Source organism: Lycium barbarum, chromosome 1 (genome assembly GCF_019175385.1).
Source record: "Lycium barbarum isolate Lr01 chromosome 1, ASM1917538v2, whole genome shotgun sequence".
NCBI classification, from domain to species: Eukaryota; Viridiplantae; Streptophyta; class Magnoliopsida; order Solanales; family Solanaceae; genus Lycium; species Lycium barbarum.
Genome location: NC_083337.1, coordinates 37,126,551 through 37,146,453, shown reverse-complemented (window position 1 = coordinate 37,146,453; position 19,903 = coordinate 37,126,551). Strand labels below are relative to the sequence as shown.

The following is a 19,903-nucleotide window of genomic DNA, read 5'->3' as shown; positions in this document are numbered from 1 at the left end:
AAGTCTTGCCTTATATTTGTCAATAGTACCATCATCTTTCATTTTCCTTTTGAATATCCATTTGGAATCTAAAAGTTTGTTCCCGGGTGAAAGATCAACCAACTCCCATGTATGATTGTTTAATATGGATTCATTTTCACTATTTACAGCCTCTTTCCAATACTGAGATTCCGAAGAAGTCATAGCTTCTTTAAAAATTTGAGGCTCATTTTCCGACAAATATGTCAAAAAATCTGATCCAAAGGATGTAGACGTCCTTCGACGTTTGCTACGCCTTGAATTTTCGTTACTTGGTGTATTTTCCTTTGATTCTTCCCGAAGTCGTCTAGATCCTTCGCCAGATGAATCATATTTACCTTTATATGGATAAATAGTTTTAAAAAATTCGGCATTATCTGATTCTATTATCGTATTGGTATGAATGTCGGGATTTTCTGATTTGTACACCAAAAATCAATATGTTTTACTATTGGTGGCATATCCAATTAAAACACAATCAAGAGTTTTGGGTCCTATTTTTACCCTTTTGGGTTTAAGAACCTGCAACTTTGCCAAACACCCCCACACTTTGAAGTATTTCAAGTTGAGTTTTCTTCCTTTCCTGATAAGCTTAAATGCATTCGTGTTTTGATGATTGTCAAATGGATTCAGAACCAAATAGAGACCTGGTCTGTGATCTGCTCTCTGTGCATCTTGCACGGTAAGCAGAGACAGCTGTGAAGCTGAGCTACTCACTGCACACAACTACAACAGTTGAGCTGGCCCATGTTGTAGGTCGAATATTGAATGAGTGGTCTGTATCCATCCCACATGCTTCCCACTATATGTACAACATATTGCAACATATTGTGTATCACTCGAAAAACCTAATCTAAATTAGGAAAAAACTGCCATCACAAGATTTCAAGTGATCACAAGAACAAGTCACTTGCAAAACTGAAGAACCTTATCCAGATACAGATTTAGCCTAAGTTCTTTATGTTGTTGTAAGTCTTTGTTTTGTTGTGCTAAAATTGTAAATCCACTCTTCCCAAAAAGGAAGCTGTTGTAGGTATTTCAAATTCTTAGTAGTTGTTAGGCAGTTTACCTTTCAATCTATTAAGTGGTGCCCTTGGCTAAAGTGAGCTTAGGTGTATTAGTTGGGTTTGGCTAGAGGTAGTCAACCTTAGTTTCCTTGGCTAGAGTTAGTCAAGTGGAGGTATTTGTAATCGGTGTATTGCAAAGGTTGAGGGACTACGAGAGTTAGTTCCTAGGTTGCCACCATTGTAAGGGTTGAGGGATTATGGGAGTTAGTTCCTAGCTTACGATAGGTTATAATCTGAAGTTGCTCGTGTAGTGGAGTTGAAATCCTACTGGGGTAGGTCGTGGTTTTTAATCACTTGAGCAAGGAGTTTGTCATGATAAAAACAGCTCATTCTTTACTTACTGCATTGCATAAGGGAACTGGTACATAACCAGGTCCCTCATACATTATTTGGTGGACGCATAGCCTGCAATAATTGGTATTAGAGTAGGTGCTTTCGAAAAGGTTAACACCTAGAAAGAATCTGTAAAATGGTTGCTCCACCCAATATGGAAGAAGGACAATCTGTCACCAGGCCACCCAGATTTAACGAAATAATATGGGTGGTGGAAGACTAAAATACACGACTTCATCATGGCTGAAGACTCAGAGCTGTGGGATATCATCTGTGATGGCCCCTACATTCCAGTACACACAAGTGAAGATGGTGTAAAAACCACTGCCAAAACAAGGAAAGAATACAATGATGCTGACAGGAAGGCAGTGGAAAAAAATTGTAAAGCCAAGAAGATCCTTATGTGTGGAATAGGAGCTGATGAATACAATCAATTCTCAGCATGCTCAACTGCTAAAGAGATCTGGGAAGCTCTTCAAACTGCCCATGAAGGAACAACACAGGTGAAGAACTCCAAGATCGACATACTCACCACAGAGGATGAAAGAGTGAGAATCTATTCATGATATGCATACTAGATTCACCTCTATTATAAATGAGCTTCATTCTTTAAGAGAAGTCATCACAACCACCAAACTGGTAAGAAAGTTGCTTGGTGTGTTACCTAATTCCGGGGATAGCAAGGTAAATGCCATCTCCGAAGCCAAATATCTCAACATGTTGAATGTCGATGTGCTCATCGGAAACCTTAAGACATATGAGATGGAGATGTCTATGAAGAAGGAAGAAAAGAATGAAATTTAAAGGGAAAGGAGCCTAGTTCTCAAAGGGGTCAGGGAAGACTCAAGTGACGACGAATCAGAGTTGGCATATCTCACACGGAGATTCTATAAATTGATTCGGAGAAATGGTGGAATCCAGAAGATGGGAAGCTTCAGCAAAAATCTCAAAAGAAATGAATATTATTGCCATAGGTGTGGAAGACCGGGTCACTTTGCTAAAGAGTGCCCTCTAAACAAGCAGGACAACTATGACAGAAATGCAAGGAGGAACCAGTTTCCTGATAGAAAGCTCAGAAGAAAGGAAGTTGCAGATGTTATAGTAAAACAAGCACTTGTTGCGTTGAGGGACTCTTCCAGTGAGTCTGAAAAAGAAGATGACAAAAGGGACATATCAATGGTGGTCATAGAAAATTAATCCTCTAAGTATGATTCAATCTTTGCACTCATGGAAAAATCAGACTCAGATGATAGTGATGAGAGTAATGAAGATGCAGAGGTAAATTTTCTTGAGGTAAAGAAGAACTTAAAAGCTTACTCTCGGAATAAACTCACGTCACTGTCAGGCATGCTAATTGATGCATATCATGCCCTTATCGTTGAGAAAGGTGCGCTCGTTCATGGAATCAGTGATTCTGAACTCGAAAGAGACAATATGTTGGTGTCAATTGGAGAGATGAGGGAACAAGTTGATGAGACCAATCAGCTGAATATTATGTTGGAACGGGAATTGAAAAGGGATACAAAGGCGCATTTTAAAAGAAAGGGCAAAGCCAGTAAAGCTCACTTGGAACTCGAAAATGAGCTCAAAAAGGCATAACTGAATCTCACTACTGAGATTGAGAGAAGCAAGCAGTTAAAGGAAGACTTGAATAGAATCAAGTTTGATCTTGATAGAGCTCTCAAGTGGACCTGGTCTTCTGATGTGATCACTTCCATGTACAAGAGTAAGGTAAGTGATAAAAAAGGAATTAGTTTTGTGAAAAAGAGGGCCCCCTACAATCCCCACAGCAAGTATGTCTCCACTACTGAAAATTGTTTGTGCACCCATTGTGGACGAGCAGGTCACTACAAGGAGTCTTGCAAAGCAAGAATAGAATTGGTTCAGAGGAACAGAGAATTTATTGAAAGGAGAGTAAGTTTGGGTACAAAAGGAACTGGTTCTCAAAAGAAAGGACCTCAGAAGGAGAAAGGGAATGTGCTGCCTGTTTGGGCAAAAAAAAAACTGATCTATCCCTTCTATAATTATAAGGGACCCAAAATGGTTTGGGTTCCCAAATCCAAACACTGACACCATGTGTAGGCTGAGGAGAGAGAGACGAAAGGAAATAGTTAATTAATCTCCTGAGTTAACTTGAGAAGTCTATTCTCAAAGCCTTCACGCAGATGTGTGTCTTTGTCATCTAAAGGGAAGGACACATCTCAATATCAGACCATGCAGTTCAAAATTCAATCACTTCAAGGGAAGCAAGAAGGAAGATGACAAAATAGAATGTGAAAATGTTAGGTCAAAAGGTAGATGTGACAGAAAAGGGGGTATGCACACATGGGAAGTGCAGTATAGCGCATGAACAAGTTTTCAGAATTACTGCTTAGCACTGTCAAATTGTCCAGAGACCTGATCTCTCTGTGACTCAGGTTAGTAGTTCTCTCAGCACTTTCATATTTTTTTAACTGCGTGTAGTACCAAGTCGATCAAGCATCTCCCACTTCAAAATTCAAACAATGAATCCCTTGGATCAACGCTTCAATTATGAACCAGTCCCCCCTCTCTTATATCTGCTCTGAAAAATCATTTCTGACACCTTAACAACAACTATAGGCTCTCTCGTTTTTCTCAAACCGTCAATCTCTCTCTTACACAACGCCTTCTCTTGTTCACACCGTTTCACACCTCTTTCTCACTGTTAAATACAGCCTAGTGTGACAGACCGCTCTCTAACCAAAGCAAAATGGTTCCTGTGTCATCATCCTTATAAAATCCAACATCCTCAGACCAAAATACCAGCAACTATGTTTCTCTTGGAGTCGGTAATCGTAGAACTTGGGGGAAATCCACATCTCTATCCGAGTTGTTTTACTCAAGTCAACACTAATACTCCATTGATAGTGATGAAAATTCATACCTATCAATATCAAACTCTTCGTTAAAAGGATCGAGTGAAAGAGATGAAGGGATAACTGTGGAAAGTGGTAGCACTGGCATCTCAGGAGACTGTGTTGAAGTATCAGGTTCCTCAAAAGAAATCACAGGTACAAAAGTTGACTCTGATGGAGATATACTGCTACACTCTGTGCACAAACAAATCTTTGGGAGAACGCTGATATAAGAAAACGAAGAAGGAAAAACAAAAGAAAAAAAGCGAAAAGTGAACGGGATATTCCATCTGCTGCTCAAAATAGGAAGAAGGCCAGCACGAGCAAGGAACCGGGTTCCTCCAAAAAGACGATGAATGCACCTAATGAGAAAGAAAAGGCAAAAAAAACCAATGAAAACAAAAAGTTCTTTTTGTAATGATGATCGATACAAGCCTGGGGGAGGAAACCGGCATGAAAGACCTATTGGAAATGTTGGAATTTTAAAATTGGACTCATCTTTTTACTCCACCACCTCATTGCGTATACAAAACTGAAGTGGCTGAACTATATGCAAGCCTATGTCACTTTGATAATATCACATTGGCCCTAATAGTGAATGTGACAGATTTTGTTTTGAATGAATCAATGCTAGCAGAAATTCTGGGAGTACCAACTTTAGGGGTAAGGCATGTGACTGGAAGAGCTTCTACCTTCTTCAAAAATGTAATTGTTAAGAATGGATCATCAGTTTTCTCCACAAAACTCTTTAAAAGAGAGATCGATCCTGTATATCAACTGGTTTTTGAATTTGTGGACAAAGTGCTCATACCAAGAACTGGAGGAAGTGTTATCGTCACTCCAGCACATTTGGTATTCATGGAAGCTCTATCAGCCTTTAAACTAATCAATCTACCAGCCATCATGATAGGACACATGATCAAAGCAGTGAGCATTAGGGAAAATGAACCCGGTCTTCCCTATGGATTCTTCATAACAAAGGAACTGGGCATTTCAACGTAAGAACTGGAAAAGAAACCTTAGGAACAACATAGAATGTATTCTCTATGGCTAATCTAGAAAATTGCGAATGTGTCGCTGAAGGAATGGGTTCCAGAATCTTTGTCCTGACCGAAGCCCTAAAGGCAGCAAATTCAGAAATTGAACAGCTAAAGGTTGAGAATGCTCTTCTGAAGGTTCAGCTAAAAGCAAGAGTGGAAGAACTCTGGCACCAAATGCTTCAAGATTAGGGTGAAATTAGTTATAGAATTGATGGGATTCTTCTCGATCTAAATCATTCCCAGTAACCCATTTCTAAGCAAACTTTTCCCAGTTTCTGTCCTTCATTTTCTTTGTTGACTAGTTCTGTGATGGTTTGTTTCCCTATCTCCTCCTGTTGGTACAATAGTAGTTCATTTAATATATGATTGTACTGTTTAAACTACTATCTATCTTGTGATTACTATGTTACTGCTCCTTTAGCTAGCTTTCTCTCACTTGCCCTTTTTTTTTTTGTATACTACTCCAGTGACTCGTGTTAGTGTAACTGGTATCCTATTGGTTGTGCCTTATATTTTTTTGATGATGCCAAAAGGGGGAAGATAGTGAGAGATATTATATAATGATGAAATGAATGGGCTAAAATCGAGGGGGAAGAAAACTGGAAGATTGACATCTGTTGTGATTGAAAGGACCCTTTAGTGGGTGAACTAGTTTCCAGTGTATTTTGTTGCTAACGTGTTGCAGGTACATTGAAAATGATGGTCTGCATCGCAGGGGGAACAAGTGGGATCTGGTTCTCAGGGGGAACATTGTCTATGAGTTTGTCATCATCAAAAAGGGGGAAATTGATGAGCTTAAGTGCATTCATGTTTTGATAATTGTCAAACTGATTCAGAACCAGATAGAGACCTGGTTTGTGATCTGCTCTCTATGCATCTTGCACGGTAAGTTGAGACAGCTGTAAAGCCGAGCTAAACACTGCACACAAGTACAACAGTTGAGCTGGCCCATGCTTTAGGTCAAATATTAAATAAGTGGTCTCTATCCATCCCACATGCTTCCCACTATATATACAATATGTTTCAACATATTATGTATCACTCGAAAAACCTAATCTAAATTGGGCAAAAGCTGCCCTCACAAGATTTCAAGTGATCACAAGAACAAGTCACTTGCAAAACTGAAGAACCAGATCTAGATAGAGATTTAGCCTAAGTTCTTTATGTTGTTGTAAGTCTTTGTTCTGTTGTGCTAAAATTATAAACCTACTCTTCCCAAAAAGCAAGTTGTTGTAGGTATTTCAAATTCTTAGTAGTTGTTAGGCAGTTTACCTTTTAATCTATTAAGTGGTACCCTTGGCTAAAGTTAGCTTAAGTGTATTAGTTGGGTTTGGCTAGAGGTATTCAACCTTAGTTTCCTTGGCTAGAGTTATTCAAGTGGAGGTATTTTCAATCGGTGTATTGCAAAGGTTGAGGGACTACATGAGTTAGTTCCTAGGTTTCCACCATTGTAAGGGTTGAGGGATTATGGGAGTTAGTTCCTAGCTTACGATAGGTTGTAATCTGAAGTTGCTCGTGTAGTGGAGTTGAAATCCTACTGGGGTAGGTCGTGATTTTTAATGCCTTAAGCAAGGAGTTTTCTATATAAAAAACTTTGCCTTTACTTACTGCACCGCATAAGGGAGCTGGTACACAACCAAGTCCCTCATACATTATTTGGTGGACGCATAGCCTGCAACATTTCCATATTTCATATGGATTTTGTTTTTCAATGGGGTACTCGATTGAGTATTCGGTTAGCTGTAAGTAAAGCTTCCCCCCCACAAGTTCTACGGAACTTATTAATAAAGCATTCATCATATCCTTTAAAGTTCGATTCTTTCTTTCCGCAATCCCATTCCATTGTGGCTTGTATGGAGCATTTGTTTGATCAATGATGACATATTCCAAACACACTTCTTAAAGGTGAGATTCATACTCACCGCCCCTATCACTTCATATCATTTTGATCTTCTTGTCGAGTTGTGTTTCAACCTTATTTTTGTATTGCTTGAATGCATCTATTACTTCATATTTACTATTAAGCAAGTAAACATAACAATATCTCGTATAATCATCTCAAAGTTATGAAATACTTCTTTCCACCGCGAGATGATAGTGACTTCATATCACAAATGTTCTTATGAATAAAGTCTAACAGATTAGTATTTCTTTCAACAGAGTTGTAAGGATGCCTGAAATATTTAGACTCAACACAAATTTGACATTTTGATTTGTTGCATTCAAACTTAGGCAATACTTCCAAATTGATCATTTTTTGCAAAGTTGTATAATTAACATGTCCTAAACGTTCATGCCATAAAGAATCTGACTCAAGTAAGTAAGACGAAACTTCAACTTTATTATTATTGATAGCAATTACATCAAGTTTGAAAAGGCCCTCAGTAAGGTAACCTTTCCTCACGTACATATCGTTCTTACTTATGACAACTTTGTCGGATGCATAAACACACTTAAAATCGTTCTTCACTAGAAGTCCGGTAGAGACTAAGTTCTTCCTTATTTCTGGAATATAAAGAAAATTCTTCAAAGTGAATGTCTTGCCCGAAGTCATTTTGAGAGTAATAGTCCCAATGCCTTCAACCTTAGCTGTTGCGGAATTTCCCATAAAGATCGTCTCTTCGGGCCCTGCGGAAGCATATGAGATAAGCATCTCTTTGTTGGAGCAGACATGACGTGTGGCACCAGAGTCAATCCACCAATCTATTGGATTTCCAACCAAACTGCATTCATAGAACATTGCACACAATTCCTCCTCCTCTTCATTCTTCTCAACCATATTTTCTTGATTTTTCTTCTTTTGGTTCTTGGGGGCATGACAATCTGCAGATTTATGTCCAGTCTTGCCACAATTGTAGCAGTCTCCTTTGAACTTTTTCTTCTTAGAATTGTTCGGCGGGCCAGACGCTTCCTTTTGTTAGACTTAGTTGAGCAGTCTTAACAATATTTGCTCCTGAAATTGTTGAATTACTGCGAAGCTTCCTCTCAGCAGATTTGTTGTCTTCCTCGAACTTTAGATGAATCACAAGATCTTCTAACGACATTTCTTTGCGTTTGTGTTGCAGGTAGCTTTTGAAATCTCTCCACGAAAGAGGCAATTTCTCAACCATAGCAGCCACTTGAAACGCCTCATTAATATTCATACCTACAATATTAAACTTGTAAGTAATGGCATAATTAATACTTGCAATAAAATTATTAACACGAATTATACCTTCAGCAAGGAGATCATGGATAAGGACTTGAAGCTCTTGGACTTGGGTTCCGACATATTTATTGTCCATCATTTTATAGTCCAAAAATTTTGCAACTACAAACATTTTCAAACACGCGTCTTCAGTTTTATACTTCTTCTCAAGAACATATTGAAGTCTTTGCAGTACTGTAGACATTGTACAAATCATCCTCTAAACCACTAAGGATGTAGTTCTTGCACAAAAAGTCTGAATGCTTCCAAGCCTCGATAACCACGAAGCGCTCGTTGTTCGGTACTCCTTCTTCAAGAACTCGAGCATCTTCCTTTATGAACCTTTGCAAACTCGGGGTGATCAAGTAGAAAAACATCCTCTGTTGCCATCGTTTAAAATTAATTCCAGGTTTCTCCGCTAGTTGCGGTACCAGAGCAGAACGGCCAGAACTAGCAACATTGCTCGTAGAGCCAATGACAGGGGTTGTTGTGCCAGTACTAGTAGCATTCACATTTTCAGTTTGGTCTCCCATTTTTGTTTGAAGAACACAAACAGGTTTAATAAATCGGTGAAGTTTTTATATCTTCAAACCGAATGCACAAACTTATATATACTCGATGAAGTTTCTATATCTTCTAATAGAGCAATCAAATGCGTAGAAAGTTATGAAGACTTTAATCTCAAACTGGAGTAGAAAATCCGAAGATTTTTAGTCTCCAAACAAGTAACTTTTTATTCCTGAAAAAGTAGGTTTTTTTTTATCTAAAAAAAGAGTGCTTTTATTTTTGGAAAAAAAATACTTTTATATGTTAAAAACGATGAGAACCAACGAAGATATTATTTGTTCAAAGCAAAACAATTTACTAACTTCGGCAAAATTTTGATATTCTTTAAACCGAATTTATTAACTCAATAAGTTTTTATATTTTTTAAATCGAGTAGTAACTTAGGAGTAGAAATGAACAAAATATGTATATATACAAAAAATCCTTAAGATTGTTATCCAAACTGTGCTCAAAACAATAAACATTGTTAGTAAACAATGTCCAAACAAAAAGACAATAAATCAAGAAAACAAAATGACAAAAACACTATCCAAATTCACTGTGTCTCCTTAAGGAATTTAATCCCGTCAAGTACCCGATCCTCCCAGGATAAAACGGATAAACCTGTCAAAGGAGTAGCGGTACCTCAAATGCCTACGACTTCACGCGAACTCAAAGACGGCAACGAATCACGCAAGACACTGACTCAGATTTTGTATTGTAAGAGTATGCAGAATGTTGAGTATTTTTGAAACCTTCAGTATCCAGAAAAATGAGGTATTGCCTCTGTATTTATAGCCTGCGAAATACCTGTTCAGAACAGGTACGGTGTCTGTTCGGAAATGCCATGCCTTTGAAATGGAAAAATAAATAAAATAAATTTGGTCTAAAAAGATTATCAATCAAATCCAAAGCTGAGCCGAGTGACGATGATGGCGCGAGGGGAGTTCCTCTTCTCAACTCTTTGAGAGTTAGAAAAAGTGTTTTCATATAGAAGCACACAACTCTTTTTTTTTTCACCACCAATGTGGTATAAAGCTCCTTCTCAAAAAGAACTTGGAAAAGTGACTTTCTTTTTTCCAGTAAATGTCATGTTTCAATTTGTAGCTAAATTAGCATTGTTGCTACAGTACACTAAATAACGACAAACACCGAAATTTTGTTCTTTTCCACGGAGTATGAAAAAAAAACCAAAAAAAAACATAAGCAGCAAATCTTTCATAATCGACAAAAGTTGGAGTTAGGTTTTAGAGAGTTGCTAACTTGTCACATCAATTTGACACTCAAATTTGGCCACACTTATGTAAAAATTACCATAACCTCTATTGTACAATTTTAAATTAAGATAAACTTTGAGAAGAAAAGATAGAAATGACATTAAGTAAGCATAAATTATTAAATTTGACCTAAATAGTCATATGAATTTATCCTATTTGAGCCATTGTGACCAAAATAGCGTGGCCAAAAGACCTTATTGTAGGTTTTATTTTCTGGAAAAAAAAATAAGAAGGCTGAGGTGTAGACAGGGTCCTTTTTTAATAGTAATCCAAATAGATGCTTCTATATGTATATAATTGTATGAAGCCCATAAAATGATGTTGTCATTCTCCAACTTCGCATTCTACTTATAGTTGTGGCCTTTTTCTTTGCCAACCCCACTCTGTCACTAACTATGTAACATTACAAGATCATTGTTGTGTGAGTGGCTCCACGTCTATGTGTCTTGCTTTCTGATTTTCACATTTTTAGCCAAAACAAAAGTTCAAACCTTTGGGCTTAGGTACTCAACAACAAATAGGAAAAGGAAAGAGTAGCGAGGTGGATGGTGGTGATCAAAGTGGCAAATCGCATTCGATATTTACATCAAATTCGGAGGGGATCTAGAGTATAGTTTATGGGCACACGTGAATTCAATAGCTTTTGTCCACGGTGTATGTATTAAGAAATTCACTAAATATTGATAAGTATTTGAGTGTGAACCCAAACAATATTGTATATTAACTTAAGGTCGTTATGAGAATGTAACAGATATACTTATCCGAGACTTGCCTCTGATCAAATTATACCAACCGTGGTTAGATGATACAATGAGATACAAATGTATAGTAATTAACCATAACTAATAAAAATTAATGTGCAAATATATGACATGCATTTATTAATTTGATGTAAACATCTAGTGAAGGTAATATTTTTCCAATGGTAGGAGATTATATGGTTTGTGGCTAGAATTATTTTGGGATAGTGCCTTCTTTTTTAGAAAGTAAGTCAAATGATTGATTTAACCGTTTGGGGACTACAGTGACTTTTAAAGAGACGTTTTGAAAAGAAACTTGAAATTTTAACTCGATTAGGAATAGCTTTTGAAATGATATATTATGGATACTATTTATATATTTTTAAAAGTATCTTTCTGAAGCGAAAAGAAGAAAAAAATTGAATAGAATAGCTTTCCTAAGAAACTGTAATTGTTGAATGTCACCACATATCCAAAACGGCCTAGATATCGTTTTTTTTTTCCTTTTTCAAAAGCAGTATTTAGTGTTCATATTAGTACATGTGAACTATTTTGACCGTTTAGGTAATATCTTGTAAAATTATTTTATTAGCTTCACTAAATGGTCCATGATATTAACTCTGAAAGTAATTTTACTCGTGCTATTGCCAAACATTGGAGTTCTATTTGGTTGGATAATTGGATTGTGTAAATTGCTTTCTAATTATTTTGGCAGGTGATTATGAGATATTTGATTAAAAATAATAATTTAATGACAAGTTGTGAAACTGAAAATTGTTTTGTTTGCAAATTAATTAGGTAAATTAATCAAAACCAAACATAGCATCAACTAGGTAACTGGTGGAATGGCTGGAGGAAGACCTGATACAAAACTGAGTAGCATCTAATATGATCAAACTTCCCTTTTACAGCTGAAGCCAAAGTATTAATTGAAACAAAAAGTCAGGTATTCTTTGTCTAATAATAATCCGACTTTGCTGAAACAATCAAGGATGGAGTTTGTGGAATTGCAGTGTACATTTCCCATTTTACCTCAAACTAAACAAAGTTGGAATTGTACATAATAAACAGAGAACACATACTATAATGCCTTATTGGGTTTCTTATTTAACGCCTGATTTTCCTGTACACAGAATACGAAGAAATGCAGTCTTTCAGTGCAAAGTATATCAGTCCACCAAGAAACCTCGCTTTCTTTCCCCCGTGTGTCTCCCCTGCCTCCTATTGTAAACGGTTGTAGAAAGTTATTGGCGACGTACAAAGTTTGCTAGCAGTAACCATTCTTAAAGAAAGAATCGAAGTCCAGATCTTTTGCCATCCTGTTCACGCAAATGTACAAAGAGGTTAGGAAGCTTTCAATATTGGCTTTCAGTAAAAAAGGAAGCGTGTTCTAAGAAAGATTTTCGACCTTTTTTCTTTGTTATAAAGAATCAATAAATGGCAAATTACCTCAAGAATCCAACGAATGCACCAGTCATAAAGATGGATAGTGCGATTGCATCCGTAAGCCCACAAAAACATGACCTGATGACAACAACACAGAGGATGCTCAATGGTGACACCATTATCAGAGTAAACGAAAATGTAACGCATGTGTTATCTTATTTTCCTCTACGCTACCAGTTTGCCTAGAAAGATGACAATTATCCAAAAGTAGAATCATAAGTTTTCAGGTCTCCAGTATCAAAATTAGCTCTGGTAAAGAAGGCCGCTGATACCATAGCATAATTGTTAAGTAACTAAATCGAGTAGGCTGAATTAGTAACATGATGCTCCAAAGTTGAAGCCACCAAAGAAAAACGCTAAAGAATTGATAGGTTGGGAATGTACAGCATATAAGATACACATGTAATACTCGCATGGTAGCAGCTATACCTCTGACCAGTGATAAAATCATTCTTCACAAATGTACTAGACAGAATGGCCTGCAAAACGTGGCACCTGTTTATACATGTTTTTTAGGATCTTTTTTTTTTTTTTTCTCTCTGAGAGGAAGGCAATAACACAAGGAAAAGAAAATGATTAGTCAGAGAGAACTAGCACCACAGCCGATGACATAGCGTAACAGCTTACAGCGTTACACAGGATAAATGTTGCCCAACACCCAAGAAAAATCAATAATATGTATAAGAACCTTGAAAAGATTAGAACACCCCATGGTCCTAAATTGCACTTTGAAGAGAGAATTGACATCCCCCCTTGCTGACGGGTTGATTAACATCATGAAGATAGCTTGGCAATACCTATACTATTGTTGTAAAGGATGTTGCAGTTTCAACCTAGTCAGATCTGCTATCCAAGCATACAAAGGAATTAAATTCATAACACAAACTTCGGATTGAATCAGTAAAAGCAATGAGATGAAGGAAAATAATCTTTTCCGTAAGGAAGAAAGGAAGTAATCTTTTGGCATTGTTAGAAACCTGGACTACTATAACTTCAGGTTTCGCGCTTTGAAAGAAATAATTAAAGAGCCAAGTTTAGATCTCCAAACTTGACGTCTGTTTTTGCCTTGAACTTTGACATTAAATTGAAGAAGCAATTAAATCAGGAAAGTAGACAACTCAAACTATATTGAAATGCCACTGCTCCTCCCTTCCTCTCCTTTACTCAGAAGGGAAGCAACAGACAGAAGTGCTTTGATAACATTTAGGGTGTGTTCGTATGAGGGAAAAATGTTTTCCAATTTCTCATGTTCGTTTGGTCAAAATTTTTGAAAAACATTTTCTTTAGGAAAACAAGTTCCTTAAAAATGGGGAAAATGACTTCCCTAATCAAACTAGGGAAAACAAGTTCGCTTATGACAATGATATTACCATCTCCCATCCTGTGCTATTTTTCATGTTGCTTATTATGCTTCTACATTAATATTAATCATGCCTTACATACTTAGTACATTCTTCGTACTGACGTCCTGTTGTTTGTGGATGCTGCGTCATGCCCGCAGGTGCACAGGGAGACAGACTTGATCCATAGCTACATTCTCAGGGACTACATAGCGGAGCTCCATTTCATTCGGAGCTATAGCTTTTGGTTACTTATTCTTTTGTGTACAAAATTATGGGCATAGCGGGGTCTTGTCCTGCTTATGTGATATGACATACTCTCCTTAGAGGCTCGTAGACATGTGTACGTGGTTAGATTTGTTTGGCCTTGTCGGCCTATATTTTGTATATTATTTTGTTAGCCTTGTCGGCTCATGTACATTGACGTGGTATAGATGCCAATGATGATATAAAGGCATTGTTGCCCTATGGGACTAGTATGACTGATGAATAGAAATGTATGTTTAATTATCTGGCTCACCTAGATGTAAGTGTAAATGCAAGACAAGGGGTGCCAGTAGTGAATGAGTTTCCGGATGTATTCCCGGAAGAGCTTCTAGGCCTTCCTCCAAAAAGAGAGATTGATTTTGCTTTTAATGTGTTGCCGGACACCGAGCCTATATCTATTCCACCTTATAGAATGGCTCCCGCAGAGTTGAAAGAGTTCAAGGATCAATTGAAAGACTTGCTTGAGAAATGCTTTATTAGGCCTAGTTCATCCCCGTGGGGAGCACCCGTGTTGTTTGTCTGAAATAAAGATGGCTCCTTACGAATGTGCATTGACTATCGGCAACTGAATAAGGTGACGATTAAGAATAAATATCCTCTTCCGAGGATTGATGACTTATTTGACCAATTACAAGGTGCCAAATGGTTTTCAAAGATAGATTTGAAGTCCAGGTATCATCAAGTGAGAGTTAGGGAGAAAGATATCCCTAAGACAGCTTTCAGAACAAGACATGGCCATTTTGAGTTCCGGGTGATGTCGTTTGGGCTAACTATGCACCGGCAGTATTTATGGATTTGATGAACGATATGTTTAGGCCCTTCCTAGATTTAATTGTGATTGTATTCATTGATGATATCTTGGTGTACTCTAGATCCGAGGTAGAGCATGCAGATCATTTGCATATTGTCCTTAGAGTTCTTCAAACTCGAGAGTTGTTTGCAAAATTTTCTAAGTGTGAGTTTTGGTTGAACTCAGTGACATTTTTGGGGCACATTGTTTCAGCCAATGGTATTCGGGTAGATAGCCAAAAGATTAAAGCCGTGAAGACTTGGCCAAGGCCCACGACTCCTACGGAGGTTCGTAGCTTTCTGGGTTTAGCAGGTTATTGCAGGAGATTTGTCGAAGGCTTTTCTTCCATTTCTACACCACTCACAAAGCTGACCCAGAAATCAGCAAAGTTTCAATGAACAGATGCTTGTGAACGTGGTTTCCAAGAGCTAAAAGATAGATTGACTTCTGCCCCAGTCCTGACACTTCCAGAGGGATTAGAAGGTTATGTTGTTTATTGCGATGCTTCAGGCATTGGGATAGGCTGTGTGTTGATGCAACATGTTAAGGTGATTGTGTATGCTTCAAGGCAATTACGAAAACATGAGAAAAATTATCCAACCCATGACCTTGAATTGGCTGCAGTGATTTATGCATTAAAGATGTGGAGACATTACTTGTATGGTGTCCATGTGGATATATATACAGATCATAAGAGCCTTCAGTATATCTTCAAGCAAAAAGAGTTGAATTTGCGGCAACGGCGATGGTTGGAATTGCTAAAAGATTATGATATTGATATCCTATATCACCCCGGAAAGGCAAATGTTATGGCTGATGCTCTTAGCCGTAGATCTATGGGAAGTTTGTGTGATGTACGGCCAGAGAAAAGAGAAATGGCTCGTGAGCTCCAGCAGTTAGCTAGCCTAGGAGTTCGAGTATTGGACTCAAGTAACACGGGAGCTACCATTCAGAATTCAGCAGTCTCGTCGCTAGTAGTGGAATTGAAAGAGCGACAATACGAAGATCCCATGCTAATGCATTACAGAGATACACTCCCTCAGAAGGAGAAGTCATCATTTGAAATTGCAGGAGACGGAGTTCTCCGATGCCGAGGCAGATTATGTGTTCCTGATGTGGCAGGATTACACCACCAAATATTGAGAGAAGCCCATTGCTCCCATTACTCTGTCCACCCCGGAGCAACGAAAATGTATCATGATCTTAAATCTGTATATTGGTGGAATGGGATAAAGAAGGATATAGCAGAATTTGTAGCTCAATGTCCCAACTGTCAACAAGTAAAAATCGAGCACCCAAAAGTCGGGCGGATTGTTGCAGGCTATAGAAATTCCAACTTGGAAGTGAGAAGTAATTAATATGGACTTCATTACAGGCTTACCCTATTCTCGATGTAAGTATGACTCTATATGAGTGATTGTGGATAGGCTCATGAAGTCAGCTCATTTCTTACCAATCAGAACTACATATGTAGCAGAAGATTATGCAAAGCTTTATGTTAGAGAAATAGTGCGACTCCATGGTGTTCCAGTAACTATTATCTCAGATAGAGGAACTCAGTTTACAGCTAATTTTTGGAAGTCCTTCCAAGAGGGTTTGGGGACTCATGTGAGCCTTAGCACGACATTTCATCCACAGACTGACGGACAAGCTGAACGTACCATTTAGACTCTCGAGGATATGCTATGGGTATGTATGATGGACTTTGGAGGTAATTGGGATGATCACTTACCACTTATTGAATTTGCTTATAATAATAGTTATCATTCTAGCATCCAAATGGCACCGTATGAGGCTTTATATGGGCGAAAGTGTAGATCCCCAATTGGGTGGTTTGAAGCAGGAGAGACTAAATTGATAAGGCTGGACTTGGTCCAGCAAGCCATAGAGAAAGTTAAGCTAATACAAGATCGGTTATTAGTAGCCCAAAGTCGTCAAAAGTCCTATGCGGATAATCGTCAAAGGGACTTAGAGTTCCAAGTGAAAGACTGGGTATTCTTAAAAGTGTCACCAATGAAGGGTGTAATGAGATTTGGCAAAAAGGGGAAGCTTAGTCCCCGGTACATTGGGCCTTATGAGATTGTGCGCAAGGTAGGCAAAGTGGCTTACAGGTTAGATCTACCTCCTGATTTGGAGTCAGTTCACCCAGTTTTCCATGTTTCGATGCTTCGTAAATGTGTTGGAGATCCTACTAGGATCGTGCCAGTAAATGATGTTTAAGTGACAGAAAAGTTAACTTATGAAGAGGTACCCATTGCCATATTAGATAGGCAAGTACGGAGGCTTAGAAACAAAGAAGTGACCTCAGTTAAGGTTTTGTGGATAAACAATAACCGAGAAGCGATGACATGGGAAGCGGAAGAAATTATGAAATCCAAGTACCCGCACTTATTTCAGCCCCCGGAAGAGATCCAGGATGAGTTATCAAGATCATGAGGTATGTATGTTTTCCTTTTCATGCATTTGGGTCGTGTTTGGCCAAATTCTATTGCTATTGTGTTGTGGCCCTGTGAGGCATTGTTATTATGGGCTGTTGTGACATGATGGTAGTGCCATATTATAGGGGAAACTCTGGCAAAAGTTTTATAGAATCGCTGAGAACTTAACATTCGAGGACGAATGTTCTTAAGGGGGGAAGAATGTTACACCTCGAAAATTTTTCCGTTGATGCACAATGAATAGACTAGCGGAGGACACGAAGTATACAATATTTCAATAAGTAAGGAATGACATTTGATGACCCTAATTGAGATTTCAAAGACATTCGAGGTAAGAGAAGAAAGTTTGCCAAGAGAAGGCAAGGCATACGATATGTATCGGGAATGATTTATGAGTAACAAGTTAATGATGACTTAATGATGTTTTGGATAAGATTTATAACATCCCTTAGATTGTTAATGAGGTGATAAACAAGTGTTAAGAAGGTTCCATAAAGATTAAAGATCAAACGAGTCGACGAGAATGAGTTTGGAAAAACTGGGCATTATACGGCCCAACATACTGGCCGTATAAATTATACTAGCTGTATGTTTGGCCATATAATCAGCCTAGGTGGCCAGCCTCACTGGACCAAATCTACGGCCAGACATACGGTCAGTATAATTTATACGGACCGTATGTTGGTCCGTAGAAATTGGTCGGGACAGATGGAGTATTATTAATAAGGGGTCCAAGTTTATTTCATTTCATTTCCCCTTCACTCCCCTTCTCTCCAGAACTCTCTAGAACATTTCTCCACACTTCTCCCACAATAATTCAAGAGATATTAGTGATCAACTTCATCAAACCAAGAGAATCAAGTGTAAGAAACTCATTAAAGTTCATCCAAGACAAAGAATCCAAGTAAAAGTGGAACTAGGGTTTTGCTCAAAGTGAAGTGTTTCCACTCAAGGTCCATTCCTACACCATCTAAGGTAAGTTTTTTGGTATTTCCATGTTGTTTAAGGTATTGAGAGGTTGAAAGACTTGGATTGTAGAAGGAAATATAAATGAGTCATGAATGTGGGAATAGCGTTACTTTTGAGTAATAGCTTGGATTGAGTCATGATTCTTGATATGTTGCGATTATGGTTATGTTATAAATGATGTTAAGAACATGGGATAGACATTGACATGGGATAGACATTGTATATGAGTGAACGTAATAGTGTGCTATGACCATGGATATGGATGATTGGAAGTGAATGGAGGAATACAGATAATATAGGTGAACAAAGACTATTGTTATGATGTTGTGAATGTTATTATATATGTTTGGGAGTTGATATATGATATGGAGGAAGTTGTATAAACAAAGGAGATGCTGCCCAATTTTCTCTAGCTTTAGTCATGTATGCTCAGCTATGGATTTTCTGATGTTAGTATAACTCTAATGAAGGTAGAAACGTGAGCATTGAAGGAGAACGTTCAAGCGATAGAATAGTTGAACAGAAAGGTATGTAAGGCTAACCCTTCTTTCAATAAGGCATGGTTCTTTGGCCATATATCTATTCTTTCATAAGCCTATGATGTCCTCCAAATGATTCTATCTTTAAAAGCTACTAAGTTCATGATTCTCGATAAGTTAGGATTGTACTAAATTCCTTATATGATGAGTAATCCTCTAGGGATAGATGTAATGAACGACGATAGTAATGATGCTAAAAATGCTTATGAGCTTTTATGTATATGTGTCTATCTATGACTATTATGAAACCCCGAGCTTATATGGCCAGGTAGAATATATATATATATATATATATTGCGCACGCACCACTGTAGTTGGGTATGGATAACCCTGAGCCTTGGTAGGGCCAGGTATGTATACTCACCGAGCCTTGCCATGGCTGGGTATGTGAAACACCGAACCTTCATGATCGGGTATACTATGTATATGATATGGATATGTAGACGATATGAATATGAATATGAATACGAATATGCTATGAATATGAAAATGGATACGAATACGGATACAAATATGGATATATGTGCACAGTTATGCATTAGAAATGGAACGTCCCTATGAAAATCAAGTAAGTGTTTATGACGATGGTTCTGCTACCTCCCATTTTATGCTATTTCTTATGTCGTCTATTATGCTTTCATAATGATATTGATCATGCTTTACATACTCAGTACATTCTTCGTACTAACGTCCTTTTGTTTGTAGACGATGCGTCATGCCCGCAGGTGGCCAGGGAGACAGGCTTGATCCATAGCTTTATTACTCAGGGACTACATAGTGGAGCTCCATTTCATTCGGAGCTACAACTTTTGGTATTTATTCTTTTATGTACATACTTATGGGCATGGCGGGGTCCTGTCCCGCCTATATGATATGACATACTCTCCTTAGAGGCTCGTAGACATGTGTATATGGTTAGATGTAATTGGCCTTGTCGGCCCAAATTTTTTTGGATATCATTTTGTAGCCTCGTCGGCTTATGTATATTGTCGTGGGCATAAATGTTGATGGTGGTATATAAATGTATTGT

The 19,903-nt window shown here is 37.9% G+C and overlaps 1 long non-coding RNA gene across 1 annotated transcript; it reads right to left on the bottom strand.

The window, feature by feature from the left end:
- Positions 1 to 11,973: 11,973 nt before the first annotated feature.
- Positions 11,974 to 13,871, bottom strand: LOC132636071 (uncharacterized). The gene is made up of 3 exons (XR_009581009.1): positions 12,960 to 13,871; positions 12,534 to 12,608; positions 11,974 to 12,403 (listed from the first exon to the last, which is right to left on the bottom strand). It is a non-coding gene; the product is annotated as an uncharacterized LOC132636071 (long non-coding RNA).
- Between the last annotated feature and the right edge of the window lie 6,032 nt (positions 13,872 to 19,903).